Source organism: Phodopus roborovskii, unplaced genomic scaffold, assembly GCF_943737965.1.
Source record: "Phodopus roborovskii unplaced genomic scaffold, PHOROB, whole genome shotgun sequence".
NCBI lineage: Eukaryota > Metazoa > Chordata > Mammalia > Rodentia > Cricetidae > Phodopus > Phodopus roborovskii.
Window position 1 is genome coordinate 9,217,579 of NW_026126547.1, and position 24,636 is coordinate 9,242,214.

The window sequence follows — 24,636 nt, forward strand, 5'->3', positions numbered from 1 at the left end:
TAACTGCCTTAATCTAGAGACAGAAGAGAAGCCCTAGTCCCTACTTCACATGACCTATCAGATCTACATGACCCCAACTGGATGGCATTCCCCTACATGTGGAATTGGGGTTGGGGGGGATGGGAGTGGAGGGTGGTTAGAGTGCATGTGAGAGGGCAGAGAGTGTAAAAGGAGGGAGGGAGGGAGGGAGGTAGAGGGAACTGGGAACGACATGTAAAATAATAAATTAAATTAAAAAAATGCTTTGACTTCACAATTTAAGTTCAAGGACAAGTTACAGGGGAAAAGCATTTCTATTTTTGTTTCCACAGAAAATGAAAAGATGTGGATTCTTTCCAGACTAATGTGGTTTGATCAAGCAGGACCACCTGAAACAGAGTACCAGGTGATCCTACTGCTGGACAAAGCATCTTACAGATTAAAGCCAGGATTTCCGAATCTTCTTTGAATCCCCGATGACAGTGCCCCTTACCAGCAGGAAGCAGTTTGGAAAGAACGACACCCAAATTCCCAATTATTGTCTATAAATGTTTGTTTTCATTTAAATGGACTTGGTTATATAAAATACATAAAAATAAATAAAATATAAATAAATAAACAAACAAATAAATAAATAAATAAATAAATAAATAAGTGGGGAACAAAAACTTAGAAGCTGTAAGGCAAAGGTCAGTCAACAAGACCAAAGGGCAGCCCACAGACTGGGAAAAGATTTTCACCCATCATATATCCAACAAAGGGCTAATCTCCAACATATACAATGAACTCAGGAAACTAGTCAACAAAACACCAAATTACCCTATTAAAAAATGGTTTACGGAACTGAAGAAAGAATTCTCAATAGAGGAAATCAAAAAGGCTGAAAGACACTTAAGAAAATGCACCATATCCTTAGCTATCAGGGAAATGCAAATCAAAACAACTTTGAGATACCATCTTACTACTGCCAGAATGGCTAAAATTAGAAACACCAATGATGACTCATGTTGGAGAGGATGTGGAGAAATGGGAACACTCCTCCACTGCTGGTGGGAGTGCAAACTCATACAGCCATTTTGGAGATCAGTATGGCGGTTCCTCAGGAAAATGGGAATTAGTTTACCACAGGACCCAGCAATCCTCCTCTTAGGCATATACCCAAATTATCCACATCCATGCAACAAGACATCTGTTCAACTATGTTCATAGCAGCACTATTTGTAATAGCAAGAACCTGGAAGCAACCTAGATGCCCCTCGATTGAAGAAGGTTAGTGAAGGTGTGGCACATCTACACAATGGAATACTACTCTGCAGAAAAACTTAAGGTATCTTTAAATTTGCAGGCAATTGGATGGCACTTGAAGAAACCATCCTGAATGAGGTAACCCAGGCACAAAAAGAGGAACAGAGTATGTACTCACTCATATATGGATTTTAGACCTAGAGCAAAGGATCACCAGCCTATAATTCACACCACCAGATGAGCTAGGATACAAGGTGTATTCTAAGAGAATCATGTACAGTCCCTCACAGAACTGGGAAGGGATAAGTCCCCTAGAGCAAAGGGGATGTGGGGGGGGCAGTGAATGTAGAGAGAAGTAGGAGAAAGTGAGGGGGAGGAGAGGAAACACGGAAATGGGTATGACTAGGAAGATTGAGTCTGGGTAGGAATAGAAGACAAGGGAGAGAGAGAGACAGAGAGATGGAGGGAGAGAGAACGAGAGAGAACATAAAAGAGTGAGCCAATATTGGTTTGAATAGAAAACTGAACGCAAAGAAAGGTCTAGAGTCCTACAAGGCTGTAGCCAACTAACAAGTTCCCAGATAGTGAGATCAACAACTAACTTATCCATGGAGCCCTCACCTAATGCCTGTTGGAAACAGAAGCAAACACCCAGAACTAATTACTGAGTTGAACTAGAACCTAGATGCAGATGGAGAGGACAAAACTAGGTTGCAGAAACACATAGAGACAGCTGACCTGAACAAGGAGGAGCTAACGGGACCTCAGACTGATAGCTGAGAATCCAGCATGGGACTGACTCAGGCCCCCCTGAATATAGGTCTCAGCCAGAAGGACTGAGCAGTCTAAGGGACCTCAGACAGTGGAGCCATGATGTATCCCTGGTGCACAAAATGACCTTGGCAAGACATCCCCCATGGAGGAATTACTGCCTTAACCTAGAGACAGGAGAGAAGTCCTAGTCCCTACTTCATATGACCTATCAGTTCTACATGACCCTACCTGGATGGCATTGCCCTACATGTCGAATTGGGGTGGGGGAATGGGAGGAGAGGGTGGTCATGGTGCATTCAGGAATTTAAATATAATATAAAAAAAGAAAAAAGAAAAGAAAAAGAACTAACCTCCAGGCCTGGGGCCTGTGCACCAACGGGGGAGCCGGTCCAGGTAGACCAGCCTGTCAGCGTCCTGGTTCTGCCTCCTTCCAAGGAGGGAGCCTGCCTCCCTATGTCCGGCAGTCTCCTGAGGACTGGGTACTGCAAGCAGAGAGGCCAATCCCTGCAGACTGGCCTTCCCATAGTCTGCCAGCGTCCTGGATCTAACTCCAACCACAGTGGGAGATAAGCTTGGGCCTGTTTCTGGCCTGCCTTCCAGGGCTCTGCTTGGAGCCTCCTGCAGCCAGAGGCCTGCACATGCACAGGGGAGCCCATCCCAGCGAACCAGGCCATTTGGAGTCTGCCAGAAACCTAGTCCCAACTCCACCCACTGAATGAGGACAACCATCAGATTATTGAACCTGCTGGCACCCATCAGAAGAGAACTTTGGTCCAGTACCAACGAGGAAAAGGAGCGACCCTACCAGTATGTACTGGAAGAAGGGATGGGTAGAAGACAGTATAAAGAACATAGTCAACAACAGAAAGATCAATGTGATACCCCCAGAATCTAGGGATTCCACACCAGAAAGACTTGAACATCCCTACACAGATGAAGCAGAAGAGAAAAACCCTAAATACAATTTCATAAAGATGATAGAGACCCTAAAAGAGGAAATTTTAAAAAATCCTTTAAAGAAATGGATTAAAAAACAATCCAAACAATGCAAGAAATCAACAAATCTCTTAAAGAAAACAAGGAAAGCCAAGAAAAATAAAAAAAACAAATACAGATGAAGGAAACAATTTAAACAGTTCATGACCTGGAAACTGGATCAGAGACAATAAAGGAAACACAAACTGAGGGAATGCTAGAAATAGAAAAGGTAGGTAAAAGATCAAGAACTACAGATAGAAACATAACCAACAGAATAAAAGAGATGGAAAAGAGAATCTCAGGCAATGAAGATACACTAGGAGAAATAGATTCATCGACTAAAGAAAATCTTAAATCCAAGAAACCCTAAAACAATATGGGACATATTGGACACCTTGAAAAGGCCAAACCTAAGAATAATAAATACAGAAGAAGGTGAAGAAACCCAACTCAAAGGTGCAGAAAATATATTCAACAAAATTATACCAGTAAACTATCCCAACCTAAAGAAAAACATGGCAATGAATAAAAAAAGCTTACAGAACACCAAATAGAGTGGACAACAACAACAAAAAGTCCCCTTGCCACATAATAATCAAAACACCAAACATACAGAATAAAGAAAGAATATTAAGAGCAGCAAAGAAAAAAAAAAAAAAAACAAGTAACATATAAAGGCAGACCTATCAGAAATACACCTGACTTCTCTATAGAAATTCTGAAGGCCAGAAGGTACTGGATAGATATTATACCTACACTAAAAGACTATAGATGCTATCCCAGACTAATATGCCCAGCAAAGCTTTCAATCACTATAAATGGAGAAACAAAGATATTCCATGACATAACCAGATTTAAACAATACTTAGCGACTAAACCAGCCCTATAGAAAGTTATGGAAAGAAAAATTCCAACCCAAGGAAGTCAACTATACCTACACAAACATGGACAATAGATAATCCCACTTTAACAACAGCCAAAAGAAAAATGGGGGGAGGTTAACACATAATACCAACAACAACATATCTAAAACAAGAATTAACAATCAATGGTCCTTACTTTCCCTTAATATTAATGGTCTTAATTCACCTATAAAAAGACACAGGCTAACAGAATGGATATGAAGACAGACCCATCTTCTGCTGCATACAAGAAATACACCTCAACTTCAAAGATACATGTTACCTCAAAGTTAAGGGTTACGAAATGATTTTCCAATCAAATGGACCCAAAAATCAAGCAGGTGTAGCTATCCTAATATCTAACAAATTAGACTTCAAACTAAAATCAATCAAAAAAGATGAAGTAGATAATTTCTTATTCATCACAGGACAAATCCATCTAGATGAAGTCTCAATTCTGAACATCTATTCCTCAAATACAAAGGCACCCACATTCATAAAGAAACCATGCTAAAATTCAAATTGCACATTAAACCTCACACACATATAGTAGAAGACTTCACCACCCCACTCTCAACACTAGAAAAGTCTGCCAGTCAGAAACTTAGCAAAGAAACAAATAAACTAACAGAAGTTATGTCCCACTTGGGTTTAACAGACATTTATAGAACATCATAACCTAACACAAAAGAATATAACTTCTTCTCAGTGCCACATGGAACCTTCTATAAAATCGACCCCATACTCAGCAATATATCAAACCTCAATAGGCACAAAAAATAATGGAATAACCCCCTGTATCTTATAAGACCACCATGCTTTAAAGTTAGAATTCAACAACAACACAAGGTTTCTTGGTAACAGCATTTTTTTTCAGTTGGACTCTGTTTTACAAGAGACAAGCAGATATTTGCGTGGCTCCTTTAAGGGAAATTTCCTGACTCAACATAAGTGGTAAAAAAAAAAAAAATGCACGGCTTTTAATAAGCACTGCTAACAATTTATTGGTGTGTATGAGAGCTGGCAATGGCAGTGACCACATCTCCAAGCCAGCAGCATATGCAGTGTAGAACAAGGCAGTGAGCACAGCTCTCACTGCTGGCGGTAAAGGTACCGGCTGCCATCTTTGATAAACCACAGCAGAAACAACTATGACTTTCATTTTAGCAATGTTGTTGTTTACCAGATAAAAGACTTGTGGCCAGACAAAGATAAATATTTACAGTAAAGACAGATTCACATTAAGAAAAAGCACTGAAGGTTTACAGTGTGTTCTAAAATATATGTAGGCTTGGGAGAGAAAAGGAATAAAATGGTTTTAAAAAGACAGCAAGGAACTGGGTGTGATGGCATATGCCTTTAATCCCAGCACTCGGGAGACAGAGGCAAGCAGATCTCTGTGATTACAAAGTAAACCTGGTATACAGGGTTAATTCCAGGACAGATAAAAGTTACACAGAGAAACCCTGTCTCAAAAAATAAAAAAATAAAAGTAAAAAAAAAAAAACAGAGTAATAAAAAAGCCACATAAAGATGGAAAGCACAGACAAACTGTGAATACTATATGCTATTTTGTTGTCTTTAAATTGTTTGAGTGCTGAAGAAATAACAACTGTTAAAACAAATGATGCTAAATCAATCCAATTTATATATTTTAAAAATGCTGTGACTTCAAAATTTAAATCTAAGAAAAAGTTACTGGGAAAAAAAGATTTCTATTTTTATTTCCACAGAAAATAAAAAGCTATGGATTCCTTCCAGACTAATGTGGTTTAAGCAAGCCAGACCCCCTAAAACAGAGTACCAGGTGATCCTACATTCAAAACTTCTGGGACAAAGCAACCTTGCAGACTACAGCCAGTATTTCTTCATCTTCTTAGGATCCCCATGACAGTGCCCCCTACCAGCAGGAAGCAGTTTGGAAAGAATGACACCCAAATTCCCAAATATTGTTTATAAATGTTTGTTGTCATTTAAATGGGCTTGGTTATAAATGGTTAATGATCAAAAACCAATATTTTTTAAAGGTAAAAAGGGTGTTATGGTATAGATATGGATACTTTGTATTGAAATGGATTTTCATTTATTGATACAAATTTAAGGTCAATTTTGTGATATGTATATATGTATTTTGTTTATATAGCTTACTTAAAATGTAATGTATAATGTAGTACAGATTATAGATAATTACCTATGATAGTCAAAGCTTAGAGATAAGTTAGTTAGGTTTTCAAGATACACAGAGATGTATTTGAGATAGATAGGCATTCTTCAAACCTTTCAAAGACCTACAGCATTTAAAATGGTTTAGAGTTTTTCTTGACAATGAGACACAATTGCTCCTGGCAACACCACCTGTGTCAGAAAGGAAGATGGACATTAAAAAAAAACAGTTATGGAGTTTGCCTCCAATATGGCAAGACTAGCCATTTGGACAAGATACTGCTTTTGTCTGGACTGTTTGACTTTGTGTTATATAAACTGGACATACAGGACCCACAGGAAAGTGACTGCTGATTCAAAATGGACATTACTACAGAGTTCCTGCTTCATGGAAGAGTCTGCCAGACAGTATGCAGGACACAGAAAATAGTGACTGACAAACTGCCAATACAGATGGACAGTTTAATGTTTCCTGCTTTGCTGAGGAGTCTGCCAGACACACTATGGCCAATGGGCTAAAGATGGAAGATTACAGAAGAACTTCAGGTGACTGACCAGGCAGTGAGTTGTCTCTGTCATTTCTAAAGTTTATATACTATCCTTCTGTGGTCTTTGAAGGAGTTGAAGACAAATAGCTATGGTTTTAATTTTCCTTAGTTAGGATTAAAGATAAGTTACATAGACTTTAGACACACAAAGAAAGGACAGATGATGAAATATTTTCTTCAAATCTTGCTAAATGTTAATGGACTAAATATTATTAACTGTGATTCTTATTTGATAACTGTTATGTGATATATTTTGCCATGTTAAGGTTAAAACCCTTCTTTTTATTGAGACAGAAAAGAGGAGATGATGGGAGATGTCATTCTGTAAATATGTTTCTCATACTGGTTAATGAATAAAGCACTGTTGCCAATAGGAAAGCAAGATAGGTGGGACTAGGCGACAAGGAGGAATCGAGGAAGTAGTAAGGAGGAGTCAGGATGGGGAGACTGGAGAGAGCAGAACCGCCGGTCCCCTTTCTCTGGTAAGATAAGACCACATGGAAACATTTAGATTAATAGAACTGGTTAATAACTAAGACAGAGCTAGCCGATAAAAAAAAAGTACCTGGCCAACAGCATTATATCAAATACAGCATCTCTGTGTGTTATTTGGGGCTGGCGCAGCAGTGGGGCTAGACTGGCAGCAGAAAAACCTTACTCCTTACAGTTCCCTTTGTTTGATTTCACTGGTCTGAGATTACTTATTTCCTGTGTTTTCATAGGTATAGTTAATCTTCTTAGATTCTTAGATTAGAGTTTTCATTCTAGTACCTCTTTGTAGGGCTGGATTTGTAGAAAGACATTGTTCAGAGTTGTCTTTATAGTGGAATGTCTTATTTTCTCCATTTATGGTGATTGAAAGTTTTGCTGGGTGTAGCTATCTGAACTAGCATCTGTGGTCTCTTAGAGTCTGAAGCACATCTATCCAGACCCTTCTGGCTTTTAGAGTCTCTACTGAGAAGTGTAATTCTAATAGATCTCCCATTATATATTATTTGCTCTTTTTCCCTTTCAGCTTTCAATATTCAATGTTATTTTTTGTTGTATGTGTTTAGTATTTTGATTATTATGTGGTGAGGGAATTTCTGGTCTAATCTATTTGGTGTTCTATGTACTTCTTGTACTTTTTATTTTTTAGGATCACAAAGAGGTGTTTTTTAATAATACTCAATTGCTACATACAATATTGCACTAATTAAAGATGTATCAACAATTCTATTTATGATTCAGACTCATCAACAACTATATAAAACTACATGGTACATTTTGGTGGTAGGTTCTTTAGTAAATAGCACAAATATTAATCCCAGCTACTACATAAAAATCAGCCTTCCACAAAAGAACTCACAGGTCACATAAGATGTCAACACAAGTCAAGACAGCTCTGAAGAAAAGCCTGACATGTCTCAAAGCTGAAATAGAAGGTCGAGAGTGAGGCTGGCCTGTACTCTATAGCAAAATCACAATTCAAAAGACAAGTGATAAACACACTAAAAATTCAGCTATTTCATTTAGGAACCAGAGAGTATATCCATATTAGGAACTATAAGAAGACACTTTTCTTGTTCTGCTCCAGAGGTCCTGTGCTCCAAGAGTCATTCCACTGCTGCAGGTCTTTGTAAGAAACTGTTGTGTCAAAGTTCTAAATAACAAGATGGAAATTCATACAAAGGGTATAAATGAGACTTTTCCATTCAAAACTAATGTAATCTCCATAAATTAAGAAAGTCTTATGAAAATATTGCCCAGGCGCAGGACCCAGGCCACCACTCACCTCTACTGAGTGTCTCACACAGCACTGGTGTCACATGTGGAAAGGAGAGCTGGGCACTGTCTAGCTCTTCTAACTTGTGCTCAGATCTAGTCTCCATACACACAGAGTGAAGTGCACTGAGCTAGCTGGCTGCTTGTCACAACAGCTTCCAATTGAAATGTCTAAGCAAACCATCGCAAAATACATCCTAGGAGTTGGACTGAGACCAGGCCTGACAGCTCACATCTCTAACACCATCACTCAGTAGTCGAACTGTTGAGGGGCAGGCAAACAAGGCACTTGATAGCCACATTTCTAATAAAAGTATAAAAAGCCATGGCAAATGTGAGGAAAATGAGGTACCACTATGCTGTCACCCACAGTTTTCCTGCCTGGATCTGTGGGTACGCACTTGTTATCCATGGTCACAAAGCTGGTTCTATCACAAAGTCCAATGCAGTGTTAGAGCAGGGTACGAGTTTCTTTACAGAAAAATGATGACCCACATAAACCAATCTCTCAGATACAGATTCCAAGACAACAGATACCAAGTTTTTGGGATTCTTAGCACACTGACTTGATTTCCAAAATGCATCACTTTATTTTTCCCCTTGAGATGGCCACACATCTTCTTGTACTTTTATAAGCATCTCCCTCTTTAGGTTAGGAAAATTTTCTTCTATGGCTTTATTGAAAATATTTCCTGGGTCTTTGGAGTGGAAATATTTTGCTTCCTCTATTCCTATTATTCTTCAGTTTAGTTGTTGAATAAAAATCCATATTTTCTGGATATTTTGTGTCAGGATATTTTTTTAGATTTAGCATTTTCTTTAACTGATGTATCCATTTTTATCTTTCCTCAATGCTTGAGGTTCTCTCTTCTGTGTCTTCTATTCTGTTTGTGAAGATTGCCTCTGTGACTACTCTTCAAATTCCTAAACATTTCATTGCCAGAATTCCTTCAGTTTTTTTTTTTTTTTTTTCTTTATTGATTCTGTTTCCATTTTCAGGTCTTGAGCAGTTTTGCTCATTTCTTCAACTGCTTGTTTGTTTCTTCTTGGATTTCTTTAAAGGATTTATTCAATTCCTTCTCTATTTTGTATGTTTTCATGCATTTCAGTAAGGGATTTATTCTTTTCCATTTTAAGGACCTCTATCATCATCATATAGTTAGTTTTGGCTGTATTTTACTATTCAGGGCCTGGTGTGTTATCATAGCTGGACTCTACTAGAGACATATTGCCCTTGCTGTTATTGATGTTACTGATTGTGAAGTTTTTGTTTGTTTGTTTGTTTGTTTGTTTTCCCCTGCCAGTGTCTAAGCATCTGATTTGGGGATGATTATAGGTTTGGGTACTGATTTCTGGATTTGTTCTTTCTTCTCTGGGTTTTTGGAGTATAATGAATGTGTGCTACTAGTTTTCCTGGCCTGCTCACCTGATGTGTTCACAGGAAATGCCTGTTGGTGTTCAAGGCTGCATAACTGGAATAAGTTGGGTGAAGAGCAGTTGAAACAGGTCTTTTTGATACATTGAGATCATGTATAGAGAGGAAATGGAGACCACAACAGCTTTTCTGCTACAGAGCTGGGAATGATGTAGAGGGGGAGTGGAAATGAAGAGAAAAAATAAGAGGTATATATAAACCAGCCTTCCACCTACTTTTGGCTTTGGAAGGAAAATCCCCTCCCTTATGTAACAAGGTTTAAGGCTGGTACAATAGCCACAAAAAAACAAAAAAAAAATCTTGGGTTAACACTAACCAAACAAGTGAAAGACCTATATACTAAGAACTTTGGGTCTTTAAAGAAAGAAATTAAAGAAGATAGCAGAAAATGGAAAGATCTTCCATGCTCTTGGATAAGTAGGATCAGCATAATAAAAATGGCAATCTTACCAAAATCAATCTATAGCTTCAATGCAATTCCAATCAAAATCCCAACATAAATCTTCACAGACCTGGAAAGAGCAACACTCAACTTATGAAAAAAAAAAAAAAAAAATCTAGGAGAGCTAAAACAATCCTGTACCATAAAAGAATATCAGGATGTATCACTATGCCTGATCTCAAGCTCTGCTACAGAGATATATTAATAAAAACAGCATGATAGTAACAAAAAACAGTCAGGCATATCAATGGAATCAAATCAAAGATCCAGACACAAATCGACACACTCATGGACAGCTGATTTTCAACAAAGAAGCCAAAATTGTACAATGGAGAAAAGAAAATATCTTCAGCACATGGGGCTTCCATAACTGTATGTGGGCATGTAGAAGAGTGCAAACTCACCCACCCCACTGCACCCCTGGCATGAAGATCCTGCACTTCCCCCATCCTGTGCCATACCCTGCCCACTATTTCAACCACTCTGGTTGAGCACTGGGACAGTAGGCAGATCCAACAATCCTGCCACTTTCTGGAACTTCCTGGAGTTGTTCTGAGAACACTGGATCTGCCTATCCACAGGAGACCACCCTGAATCCCCACCTGCCTGAACTCTGACCACCATTGATTGTCCTCTACTGGAGTTCTGGGCCCCTCCCAGAGATCCACCTATCCCTGCAGGACCACCCTGGGTCCCTGCCTGCTGGATCTTTGACACCCTTCTCCAGGCCTCTGCTGGAGCCTGATCTTCGACCCCCATCGCCAGGACCCTGCCTGAGGAGAGACCTCCTAAAGAGCTTGGACCACCCACAGCTACAGACATCGAAACTCTGACCCACCTAAGCCCATCAGGGGAGTACCAGAGAGAGAGAGAGAGAGACCCCACCTGCATCTACTGTAGGAAGCAATGGGAAGACAGCAATACAAGAAAACACCTAACAATAGAAAGACAAGCTTGACACCAATAAAATCTTGGGACTCTACACCAACTAGAGCTGAACACCTCAAATCAGAAGAAGAGAACAACTTAAAAAATATATTCATAAAAATGATAGAGGCCCTCAAAGAAGATGTGAGAAAATCCCTTAAAGAATAGAAGGAAAAAAAATGGAAGAAATGAACAAATCTCTCAAAGAAAGTACGGAAAGCCAAGAAAAAACAAATAAGTGAATGAAACAGTTCAAGACTTCAAAACTAAAATACAGAAAACAAAGTAAACACACACTGAAGGAATGCTGGAAATAAAAAAAAAATGGGCAAATGATCTGGAACTAAGAACACAAGCTTAACCAACGGAATACAAGGCATGGAAGAGAGAATCTCAGGCGCTAAAGATAAACTAGAGGAAATAGATTCATCGACCAAAGAAAATCGTAAATCTAACAAATCCTTAACACAAAACATCCAGGAAATGTAGGACACCGTGAAAAGGCCAAACCTAAGAATAATAGGCATAGAGGAAGGCAAAGAAGCCCAGCTTAAAGGTGCAGAAAACATATTCAACAAAATCATTGAAGAAAACTTCCCCAATCTGAAGAAGGAAATGCCTGCTCATGAAAGTACAAGAAGGACACTGAACACCAAATAGACTGGACCAAAGACAAAAGATCCCTCGACGCATAATAATCAAAACAAATAAAATAGAGAATAGAGAAAGAATATTAAGAGCAGTGAAGGAAAAAGGCCAGGTAACATACAGAGGCAGACCTATAAAAATTACACCTGATTTCTCCAAGGAAACTCTCAAGGCCAGAAGGTCCTAGATAGATGTTTTACAAGTACTAAGTGTCCACTGATGTTAGCCCAGGCTACTATACCCAGCAAAACTCTCAATCACTATAGACCGAGAAAACAAGATATTTAATGACAAAGCCAGATTTTCACGATACATATCTACAATTCTAGCCCTACATAAAGCTATGCAAGGAAAACTCCAACCCAAGGAAGTAAACTACTATCACAAGGCATAGGCAATAGATAATCCCACTGCACCAGAACCCAAGGGTAAAGCAGGACAAATATATTCATAATATCACAGCCAACAAAAAATCTAAAACAAACAATTATTAACAATCAATGGTCTTTACTTTCCCTCAACATTAATGGTCTTAATTCGCCTATAAAGAGACACAGGCTAACAGAATGGATATGAAGACAGAATCAATCCTGCTTCATACAAGAAACAAATTTAAGCTTCAAAGATAGACATTACCACAGGGAAAATGGTTGGGAAAAGATCTTCCAAAGAAATGGGCCCAAGAAGCAAGCAGTTGTGGCTATCATATTTAATGAGTAGGACCTCAAACCAAAATTGATCAAAAAGAGATGAAGACGGTCATTTCTTATGCATCACAGGAGAAATTCACCAGCACAAAGTCTCAATTCTGAACATCTATTCCCCAAATACAAAGGCACCCACATTCATAAAAGAAACACTACTAAAACTCAAACCTCACATAAAACCTCAGAAACTTATAGTGGGAGATTTCAACACCCCAATCTCACTGCTAGACAAAACCACCTATCAGAAACTTAACAAAGAAGCAAAAGAACTAAGAGAAGTTATGTCTCAATTGGGTTTAACAGACATTTATAGAACATTCAATCCAAACGCAAAAGAATATCTTCTTCTCTGTTCCACATGGAATCTTCTGTAAAATCGACCACATACTAGGCGACATAACAAACCTCAACAGATACAAAAAGAAATTGGAATAGTACCCGGTATCTTATCAGACCACCATGCTTTAAAATTGGAATTCAACAACAACATAAATAGCAGAAATACTACAAACTCATGGAAACTGAACAACGTACAATTGTACCATACCTGGATCAAATAAGAAAGAAAGAAAGAAAGAAAGAAAGAAAGAAAGAAAGAAAGAAAGAAAGAAAGAAAGAAATTAAGGACTTCAAAAAATTCAACGAGAATGAGGACATAATATACCCGAACTTATGGGATACCTTGAAAGCAGTGCTATGAGGGAAGTTCATTGCACTAAGTGCCCATATGAAGAAAACAGAGCATAATCACAATAGAGAATTAACAACACAACTGAAATCCTTAGAACAAAAAGAAGCAAATTCACCCCAAAGAAGTAGATGCCAGGAAATAATCAATTTGAGAGCTGAAATCAATAAAGTAGAAACCAGGAAAACAATACAAAAAAAAAAAAAAATCAATGCAACAAACAGTTGGTTTTTCAAAAAATCAACAAGATAGACAAATCTTTACTCAAACTAACCAAAAAACAGAGAGAGAACATGCAAATTAACAAAATCAGAAATGAAAATAGGGACAAAACAACAGACACAGAAGAAATCCAGACAATTTTCAGGTCATCCTTTAAAAACCTGTATGCAACAAAATTTGAAAATTAAAAGGAAATGGAAAATTGTCTGGAAACCAATCACTTACCAAAATTAAATCAAGAACAGACAAATGACTTAAATAGACCTATAACCCCTAATGAAATAGAAGCAGTCATCAAAAGACTTCCAAACAAAAAAAGTCCAGGGCCAGATGGCTTCAGTACAGAATTCTCCCAGAAATTCAAGAAGAGCTAATACCAATACTCTTGAAATTGTCCCAAACAATAGAAAGAGAAGGCTCATTACCAAACCCTTTTTATGAGGCCACAATCACCTTGGTAACCAAGCCACACAAAGACACAACTCAGAAATATAAGTACAGACCAATATCCCCCATGAACATTGATGCAATAGAATACTTAATAGAATACTGACAAACCAAATCCAAGAATACATCAGAGAAATCATCCACCATGACCAAGTAGGCTTCATCCCTGGGTTGCAGAGACAGTATAACATATGAAAATCTATCAACATGATCCACCATATAAACAAACTGAAAAAGAAAAACCACATGATCATCTCCCTAGATGCTGAAAAAGCCTTTGGCAAAATTCAACACCCTTTCATGATAAAGGTCTTGGAGAGGTCAGGGATAACAGGAACATACTTAAACATAATAAAGCAATATACAGTAAACTAACAGCCAACATCAAACTGAATGGAGAGAAGCTTAAGGTGATTCCTCTAAAATCAGGAACAAGACAAGGCTGCCCTTATTGCGGTAAATAAGGATCAGGATAAACAAATAGGCCGAATAGATGTTTATTCAGGGAGAAATAACTTACAACCTAGACAGATGAACACCAGGAAATTCAACCCGATCCTCTCCTGTCCGAGTCACACCAGAAAAAGAGCTCCTTTCCTGGCCCCCTCCGAACTCCTTCCACAGGTCACTTCCGCCCATGGCTCCACCCCCCCAATGGGCGTGGTCAGTGCTACAGAAGGACTACCTCACTACATGCCCTCTCTCTCCATATCTCTTCAATATTGTACTTAAAGTTCTAGCTAATGCTATAAGACAACAAAAGGAGATCAAGGGGATCCAAATTGGAAAGGAAGAAGTCAAACTGTCTCTATTTGCAGATGATATGATAGTTTACATAAGAGACCCAATAAACTCTACCAGGTAACTCCTACAGCTGATAAACACCTTCAGCAATATAGCAGGTTACAAGATAAACTCAAAAAAATCAGTAGCCCTACTATTTTCAGATGACAAAGAGGCTGAGAAAGATATCAGAGAAACATCACCCTTTACAATAGCCGCAAGCAATATAAAGTATCTTGGGGTAACGCTTACCAAACAAGTGAAAGACCTATATAATAAGAACTTTGTGTCTTCAAAAAAAGAAATTAAAGAAGATACCAGAAAATGGAAAGATCTCCCATGTTCTTGGATAGGTAGGATAAACACAGTAAAAATGGCAATCTTGCCAAAAAAGCAATCTACAGATTCAATGCAATCCCCATTAAAATCCCAGCACAATTCTTCACTGATCTTGAAAGGATAATGATCAACTTTATATGGAAAAACAAAAGACCCAGGATAGCCAAAACAACCCTGTACAATAAAAGAACTTCAGGAGGCATGACCATTCCTGACTTTAAGTTCTACTACAGAGCTATAGTTCTGAAAACATCCTGGTATTGGCACAAAAAAAAAAAGATAGGTAGACCAAGGGAATTGAATTGAAAATCCTGATATTAACCCACACACCTATGAACACCTGATTTTCAACAACACAGCTAAAAGTATACAATGGGAGGAGGAAAGCATCTTCAACAAATGGTACTGGCACAACTAAATGATGGTGTATAGAAGACTGTAGATAGACCCATGTCTATCATCATGCACAAAACTCAAGTCCAAATGGATGAAAGACTTCAACATCAATCTAGCCACATTGAACCTCTTAGAAAAGAAAGGGGGATATACCCTAGAACAAATTGATACAGGAGACTGCTTCCTGAACATAACTCCAGGAGCACAGACACTGAGATCGACATTAAATAAATGGAACCTCCTCAAACATAGAAGCTTCTGTAAGGCAAAGGACACAGTGAACAAGACCAAACTGCAGCCCACAGACTGAGAAAAGATCTTCACCAATCCTACATCTGACAGAGGGCTGATCTCCAAAATATACAAGGAAGTCAAGAAACTAGTCAACAAAACACCAAATAACCCTATTTAAAAATGGGGTACAGAACTGAAGAAAGAATTCTCAATAGAGAAAAGGCTAAAAGACACTTAAGAAAGTGCTCCACATCCTTAGCTATCAGGGAAATGCAAATCAAAACAACTTGAGATAACATCTTACTTCTGCAAGAATGGCTAAACTTAGAAACACCAATAACAACTTATTCTAGAGAGAGGATGTGGAGAAAGGGGAACACTCCTCCACTGCTGGTGGGAGTGCAAACTTACACAGCCATTTTGGAGATCAGTATGGCAGTTCCTAAGGAAAATGGGAATAAGTCTACCACAGGACCCAGTAATTCCCCTTTTAAGCATATACCCAAATGATCCACATCCATGCAACAAAGACATCTGGTCAACTATGTTCATAGCGGCATTATTTGTAATAGCAAGAATCTAGAAGCAACCTAGATGTCCCTCAACTGAAGAATGGAGAAAGAAGTTGTGGCACATTTACACAATGGAATACTACTCTGTGGGAAAAAAAAAACAATGGAATCTTGTAATTCACAGGCAAGTGGATAGAACTTGAAGAAACCATCCTGAATGATGAGGTAGGTAACCCAGTCACAAAAAGAGAAACATGGTGTGTACTTGCTCATATATGGATTTTAGACATGGAGCAAGGATCACCAGCCTATAATTCATATGGCCTGAGATAAGGACACAATGAGGATTCTAAGAGATTCATATAAGGTCCCTCACATAAGGAGAAAGGGACAAGATCTCATGAGCATATGGGGATTGGCAGGGGATGGGGGGGCAGTGAGTGGAGAGGGAATTAGGAGAAAGAGAAGGGGAGAAGAGGAAAGCATGTGGGACTAGGAAGATTGAGTCAGGGAAGGAATAGATGGGAGAGACAGAGACAGAGAGAGACCATAAAAGAGGGAGCAGTTATCGGTTTGAAGAAAAAACTGAACCTAGAGAAATGTCCAGAGACCTACAAGACTAACCCCAACTAACAATTTAACAACAGTGGAAAGGCTACCATAAATGGCCTTTCCTGATAATGAGATCAACGACTAACTTATCCACCATCAAGGAGCCCTCATCTAGTAGCTGAAGCTGATAGAAACAGAAGCAGTCACCCACAATTAAACAGTTTGTAGACTGTTCAACCTTACTTGAGGCTTGTTTCAAACTAACTCGTATTCTTTCAATTAACACATTTCTATTCATCTACATGCTGCCCTGTGGCTCATGAGTTTTACCTCTCCTGTACGTCCTGCTTCCTCTGCGTCCAGCTGATCAATTACCAGTTGTGAAAATGGTGATCATTTACTTCACATCTAAACACTTTCCTCTATAAAAGTTCACTAGTATACAATGAGATTTTTATATTTTCTATTTTAATGTCATATGTGCATTTGTCTGTCCTCATGCTGATGCTGCATCTTAACAGTTATTTTACTAAATCTTATGAATGGAATTTGTATGTGATTTGGTTTGAATCTGTAATATCCCCTAGATACTTACATCTTGAGCACTTGTTATCCAACTTCTAGTGCCACTTGAAGGCTGTGATGCCTTTAGAAAGGGAAATTGGATGGTAGAAGTCAGTTACTAAGGATGGGCTCTTGAAGATTATGCCATTCCTGACTCCTGCTTGAGAAGGCTCAGCTGACACCCTGTTCATGTGATATAGAGAAGTGTCTCACAGAGTCAAAACAGCTCTGTGGTAGCAGTGCTTAGCTCAACCTTGCAAGATGTTTCTATTTTTATGGAGATAATTGTTTTGGTGACAATACTAAACAACAAAAGGACAATACTAAGCCAAAAGAATACCTGGAGAATTTGGAGAGATTTTTAACATCCAAGGATCTCCGTGGTAGCACACCAATTTCTAAGACACTAGAAATTGAATGAATGGATGATTAGTTTTGCAAGTCTACACAAGTAGACTACACAAGTAGAGAAAATAAACAAGGCATTAGCTCTTCCATGACTCAAGGCATTACTCACACTAAAACAAGCATCCTTTCACTATGCTCAAATAACAGTAGAATCAAAAATGGGGCTTCCTCAACACTGGAATCATTCCAAAGCATTTTACTCAGTGTAACTTTGTTAGAACATGGCTAAATCAAATATAAAACTCCAAACTTTTGCTTTGGTCCTTTTCTCATACATATCTCATGAATATAATGTCACGAACTTTTGGTACTTTTTTATTTTGGCTTGTTTTAAAATCACTCTGGTTTGTGTACAGATGCCAGAACTTTTCGTCTCCAATACCCCTCAAAAACAGCAATTGACCAGAACGTGTGTTTATTGAAAGAGTATGTATGTCCTTAGTCATTCAGCTACTTCACAAACTCCATCCCATTTTCAATTCTGACACTTGCAAATGTGTTGTTAGCCCCCTTTTCTCTCCTCCCTTCTCAAATGGAGTCAGTGTGTTTCAATTTGTCTTTAACTCAGTTGGATTCCCCAAGTTTCTAAGCACAGGCATCCCAAAACTTACTCAGAAGAATAGAAAGATTAACACACACACCTGTTGTCTATGCACCAATGACCCCAGGAGGTCTTCTGTTGGGAAGACTTCAATGGCTCTCAGTTGTAAAGTCTCTGTATCTTATTATTCACTCCTTTCTCCCCTCCTCCACTATGTGTGTGAAACTGATTGCTGTAGTACACCATGCTCCCTCCTCCTCTCCCTTTCTTCTCCATTCCTTTTCTCACTTTTTAACAGAGAGCAGTCTAACCTTCACTGTCAGCAATCTAGCTCTCCAAAAACAGGGCAGACCCCTGGAATTTCTCAGAGTCTCCATTTTTTTTTTTTCACCTTTTTAAATTCTAATGCTTGTTTCCAAGGTTTAGTTTTCTGTATTCACCTTTCTCTGAATTCAATGTGCTTTTGCTCCTTCTTAGCAATTATCAAGCTTAAATTCATTATTCATCCCTGACATCCACAGCTACTCCCACATGGCCTAGTGGGCTCTCCAAAGAGAATGTGAACTTACTCTTACCCTCTTACCCAGTAAGAGTAGTCTTACTGGGATCAAATTTTCTTTCACCTCAAATAGCCTCACACTACTGAATCCTGACCTATTAAAGCAGTCTACATTATCTTTCAGCTTGTACATTGCAAGTTTCTCTGTCATGATCCTCAACTTAATTCATCTAAGGCCCTCCCATTCCTCTTCAACTAGTACAGTTATACTATTTTTTATCCAAAACAGATTGTACTCTGAAGCAAAGGTGCCACTTCAATGCCTATACTAGGGCAGCTGCCATGGGTCAAGACCGTTCCTCTGAGTTTACGTTTTAATCAACCTAGTATTTCGATGATTGTCCTTTAAGTCTTGGTCTTTTAGGAGTTCAAGAAGTAAAAGTTTTATGAAGTGTAAACCCCTGATCTAAGTCACTGTTTTCCCAGCTTGTCACTACATTAACTTTAATAAAGCACATTACCAAACAAAATCATTTAATAGCTATTTACTAGCATTCCTGGCTTGGCTTACATGAGCATCAGAGGTAGGTGTTATGCTGCCATTTAAACTAAAGTCACACTAAAACCCTTCCTAATAAAATTCTATTCTTGACCATGACTAAGCTAAACATGCAACTATATTTTGAGGTTCTCTTTTCATCTACATCTCATGAATGCAGTCTCAAGACCCAAGCATATTTTATTTAGTTTATTTGTTTGAACTAAGTTTTTTCTTTTATGCAAATTCCTAAATGCTCCAGTACTGAAGGAATATAATCTTCCCTGTATGCTTCTGGAGGATTCCAGAATATTCTTATACAACACTCCCAAGAGACCCTTCTATATTGTAATGAGATTTCTTTCATTTCACATGATTTTATAAAACCTCAAATTCATGAATATTTCCTGGATAGCTGACACTTTTTTTTTAAATTAAAACAATATAATGTATTAGATGTCTTTGTAATATCTTTGAAGCAAGTGTGTTTTAATAGACTTACCCCCTTCTACTCAAAGACTCCAATTTAATTTGAAGTGTTAAAACTACTAGAGGAGAAGATAGGAAAATGAACTTTAAGGTACAGGTTTAAGCAAGAACATTCTGAACAGTACTCCAATAGCATGGGAAAGAGCTTTAAGGATGAACAAATGGGGAAAAGAAACTATCAGCAGAGCAAACAGACAGCCCACAGATTACTAAAAAAAAGCTTTACCAGCTGTTCTTCATCCAAGGGACTATATCCAGAATTTACAATGCTCCAGAATTTACAAAGCACTGCAAAGAATACACACACACACACACACACACACACACACAAATTGTCATTCAACAAATGAGTTAATAAAATGAACAGATAATTCTCAAAAAAAAAAAAGAAAGAAATATAAATGGGCAATGTTTTTTTTTTTTATGTGATCAACATTTCTAGTTATTGGATGAATACAAATTAAATAGATGTCATATCACCTGGCCTAGAATGGCCATCACCAGGAAATCTGACATCCTAATGTTTGCATTGTAATAAGTCAGGGCATGCATTGTCTCAACATATCAGCACAAAGTGCGAAACTGGAATTTTTATTTGCAAGGAAACTAGATAAGGTCCAAGCAGTTTAAGTTACTTGTTAAGCTTAGAAAATAATACATATTAAGAAAAACTTAATGGGAGATCTCTGATATTCAAAATGCATATTTCATTAGAAAACATACATACTTAAAATATTAGACTAGTTACTAATCTACAAATTGCTTTGTTTCTTAAAAGGCTTTCCAAAAACTTAATTAAAACTTACTATTTATTTTCATTCAAATTATAAATATTGACAGAGAATTATGGAAAAGCCTGGAAATTATAGAGTCTACCAAAAAAGCAATGCTTTTTCTTCTTTGTTATCTTTTTACAATTAATTATCTGTTTCTCAAAATTAGGTGTATATTCTGGTTACTCACATCTAATCAAGCCCACTGAATTTGAAATGAAAGCTGGGAAAAAAATAAAAAAGATTGGACCTAGTAAGAATCAAGTACAAGTTCTTAGCTTTAACTAAAGCATAAATCTGAGTCAGGAACTCTCCTAAGAGTGTAGTTTCAGAGACAGAATCCTCAGCTTTTCTTCCTTGGTAGCTAAAGATGCTTTGAATAGAAGATGTTAGCTCTTTACTAATGAAATTAACAGACATAACCTATATTCATATGTAACCATTTTAAGGGAAGAAAAGTGATGAGAGGGGCTATGAAGAGTTAATCTATGAAGAGTTAATCCTCCATGAAGAGTTAATCAAGACATGATATTTGTACATGGCAGCTAAGCAGGGAGTGGTAGTAACTTTTAAAGAAAATATGACTCTGATCTTTGTTTTTTTCAGAGGTTGCCTGTAGGCCAGACATTACAGTTCTAAAATGACATAAGACCTTTTGAATAATTTGTATTCTAATATCATTAACTTCAATTGCCAAGTTACACAGAATTTCCCATCATAGAACCCTAATCTATACCTTTGTTATGTACACCGTCCAGAGGATTTGAATGTTCAGTAGGCAGTTGACATCCTTGAGCCACATGTGCCATGCTTAGTCTCTTCCAGAGCCCACCAGTCATTCTTGGTTCATATACTGTTTATTTTACAAAGCACAGTTCACAAGGCATCATGAAGTTGTATTGAAGAAAACTATTCCAGTCTTGAATGCCAAGTGACTTTCAAACCAATGCTAGGAAAGAATCTGTTTCTAAAGGCCTTTTCTCAACTGATCTTAGCATCTTGGAGAAACAAACATGGGTTTGCTTTTGTGACAGACAGGCCCTAAGACTGATCCAGCAGAAAGTGTTTAGAGTCTACAGAAGTTCAGAAGTAGACTCAGGTCTAATGGTATGGTCTGTACATATGTAGAAAGAGTCATATTTCTTCTGTGCTTACCATCCATTCTAACCTTTACCTTTCCACTTCAACATGCCAAGAAGACTTCGCTGTGATATGACATAGCTTGTTCAGCTCAATGGAAATCATGTTTTTAAAGTGCATTTTTGATAACTCTAAGCTAGTGACTTTCCTCTTGACTCTTATTTTCTTCAGTTGAAATAAAATTTTTTCTGTAAAAAGTTTTATGATGATTCAACACTTAAGCTTTGTAATACTTCCTTTTATTTTCCCAAGTAAGAAATAAATTAATGCAGGCAGAAGATTGCGAATTGAGAAATTTTTTTCTGAATACCCTGAAATATCCTTTCTTAAGCAGTTTTCATTATCTGCAAAGAAAGTGTTCAAGAACACCATAGTGAGCACCCTCAGGGGTGTAGTCGGGAAAGCCTGTGTACTCAGCTCAACTAAGTCAGGGAGATGCCAGCAAGGGAGGCAAAGCAAGGAGGCTTATCTTCTTGAATCCACAGGGATTAACGTTTGGTTCCACACATGGCTATTTTAAACATTTAAAAGGTGGTTTGTGAAAAAAAATGTCTATTTTTATGCCTTTAAATTATTCCAAACTTTTTTCAAAATTTCATTTGGTACCTACGACTCAGTTTAGAAGAAGAAGAAGGAAAAAAAACTGAAAATATAAAAGGGAAAATAAATGCATTATATACATATGAGAGTAGAATGTGAGAAATTCTTTCAAGTTCACTATGGAAAAATACCCCTACATATCTCTTAGGATAAAGGGATTACATGGTCCCTAGCCAGAGGGTTCTTAGACCTTCCTCTCCCTTTGACTCTCAGTGATCAATACCTCTGAAAGCTTATGCAAAAGCCTGCAAAGGAAGCCTGTTTGAAAGACAAAGTTGAACAACTTTGAGTTTGCAAAAAGTACTTAAATGTAACCTAAATAAAAGGCCAACGGAAAGATCCAATGGGACTGAATTATGTTTCAAGGAAGCACAAGTTCAGATAACTATCTGTAGTCTTTTTTTTAATACAATCTTGTAAAATACAAGTACAACCTACTACAATGACTGTTTCAGAAAGGCCATTTGCTCTACGTTTATTTTTTAACAAAAACTTCTAATTCTGGATCTTTAACACATATAATTGGTCTGTAATAAGGCAAATGGTCCATATTGAATGATGCAAAAGTGTTTGCCAGCACTATTTATACTTTTGAGAAGCAGAAATGGATATTTAAGAAAACTTTGGCCTACACTGGTAAAACTGAAATTAAAATATCTGTGAGGCAATTTTCTTAGATGAATCAAATGTTTTCCATTTTTAATTCCTTCTGTTCTTCACTCCCCTCCCCTTCCTCCCTCTTTACATGATATGGATGCTATAACTTCTTGCTCATGAATTTTTATGGCTTGTCTGTCTAATAATAGCTCCTTTATTTCTTTGCACTTTCAGACTTGAACTTTTCCAGCTACAGTGATCAGTTTCCCTATTTAAAGCTATGTGCCTTGCTAAATTGATTCAGACCTCCTGCCTAAGATGGGTGCTCTTTCTTGGTACTAAATACTATTTGAACATAGGATAACCTTGAAGTCGGTCATTCCCCAGACACATTAAATTGTTCATGTTAAATACAATAAAGAAAGCTAAAATCCTGCAATCCCTTCCCACATGATGTTAGGTGTAACATGTAAATTAGGATATGACTTGCCAGATGAACACTTCATGCCTGTAATATATTGCTTGTTTTCCAAAATATATTGGTTGGTAAGGAGGAGCTGTCCCTACCTGTGTTGCATTTCTATACACTGAACATCTTCTCCACTGAAAAAAATACTTTTTTCTCAACTATGAAAAACTTCAAAATCCTCTTTCCCTGCAGATTGAAGGCGCATGCAGAGTATGCTTAACTTAAGCATGAGCAGTCATAAAACAGCCCCCCCATGTCTGTCTATAAAGCTTCTATTCTGCCTCTATCCACAGTAGGAGGAACTATATCTTCACAAAATAAGTTGTGTTGCTATAAAGTTCTTGTGCCTTAATTTCTTGATATTATAAGTTCCTGCTGTATTCAGCTGTAGGAGACAAGTGGTTTTAAAACCCTATAGCCACATTATGGTTAAGTATTTATGGCAGGAAAGCAAATCAGCCAAGCACAAACTCTTAACTTCAACTTCGGATGAAAAGACATAAACGTCATTGGCTTTCCAGTAGGTAGTACTGTAAGATTAATGCATATCTCCAATTAATACTGAAGAACAGGAAAAATCATGAAAATGTTTTACATTATTCTGTGATTTTGATGAAAGAATAAATTTAAGTTGTAAGCTCATTGACTAATAGTTAGATTTGACAAGAACTGACAAGAATTTCTGGGGTTTTGTTTGTTAGTTAATATTCTTGATGTTAAAAATACAGTATACATCTCAAGCTTTCTTAAGGCAAATGACTAGGCTTGTTCTAAGTTCTAAAACTTACTGTCGTTTTGTTTGTGTGTTTTGTTTTGCTTTGGTTTTGTGCTTAAAATAATATTCCTTATTCGTGCATTCCTAAGGCTATTGTGTAATTACTATTATGCAAAAGAAATTGAACAAAACAGAAATAAATCTTGTAAAAAGGACCTTGATGATTTGTAAAACCCCTCCCCCACCCGAAATACTGTGGGAGGGAGGCGAGGCAAGCGATAGGCATAAGAATAAAAATGACGATACACATTGCATGGTAGACCTTTCATTCTGGAACATTCTCTCAGTACACGGCTTGAGTACTTTTTGTGCCTTCCATTTGCCAGCTGGAGTGATCCGGTGCCTGCATGAATGGCCTCTCCTGGGCTGTAAGCTGCTCACAATACATTTTGGTGAAATGATAGCATGTGATCGCTCTAGTTGAAGCAGTTAATAACTGGTTAAACAGCATTTCCCTCCAAAGGCTGTTTTTGTCGCCCCAAAGCAGTCACTCCCAACCGATCCCTCCCCTCAGTCTTTAACAGTGCCTCAACTTCCTGATCAAATCCTTCGTTCCCA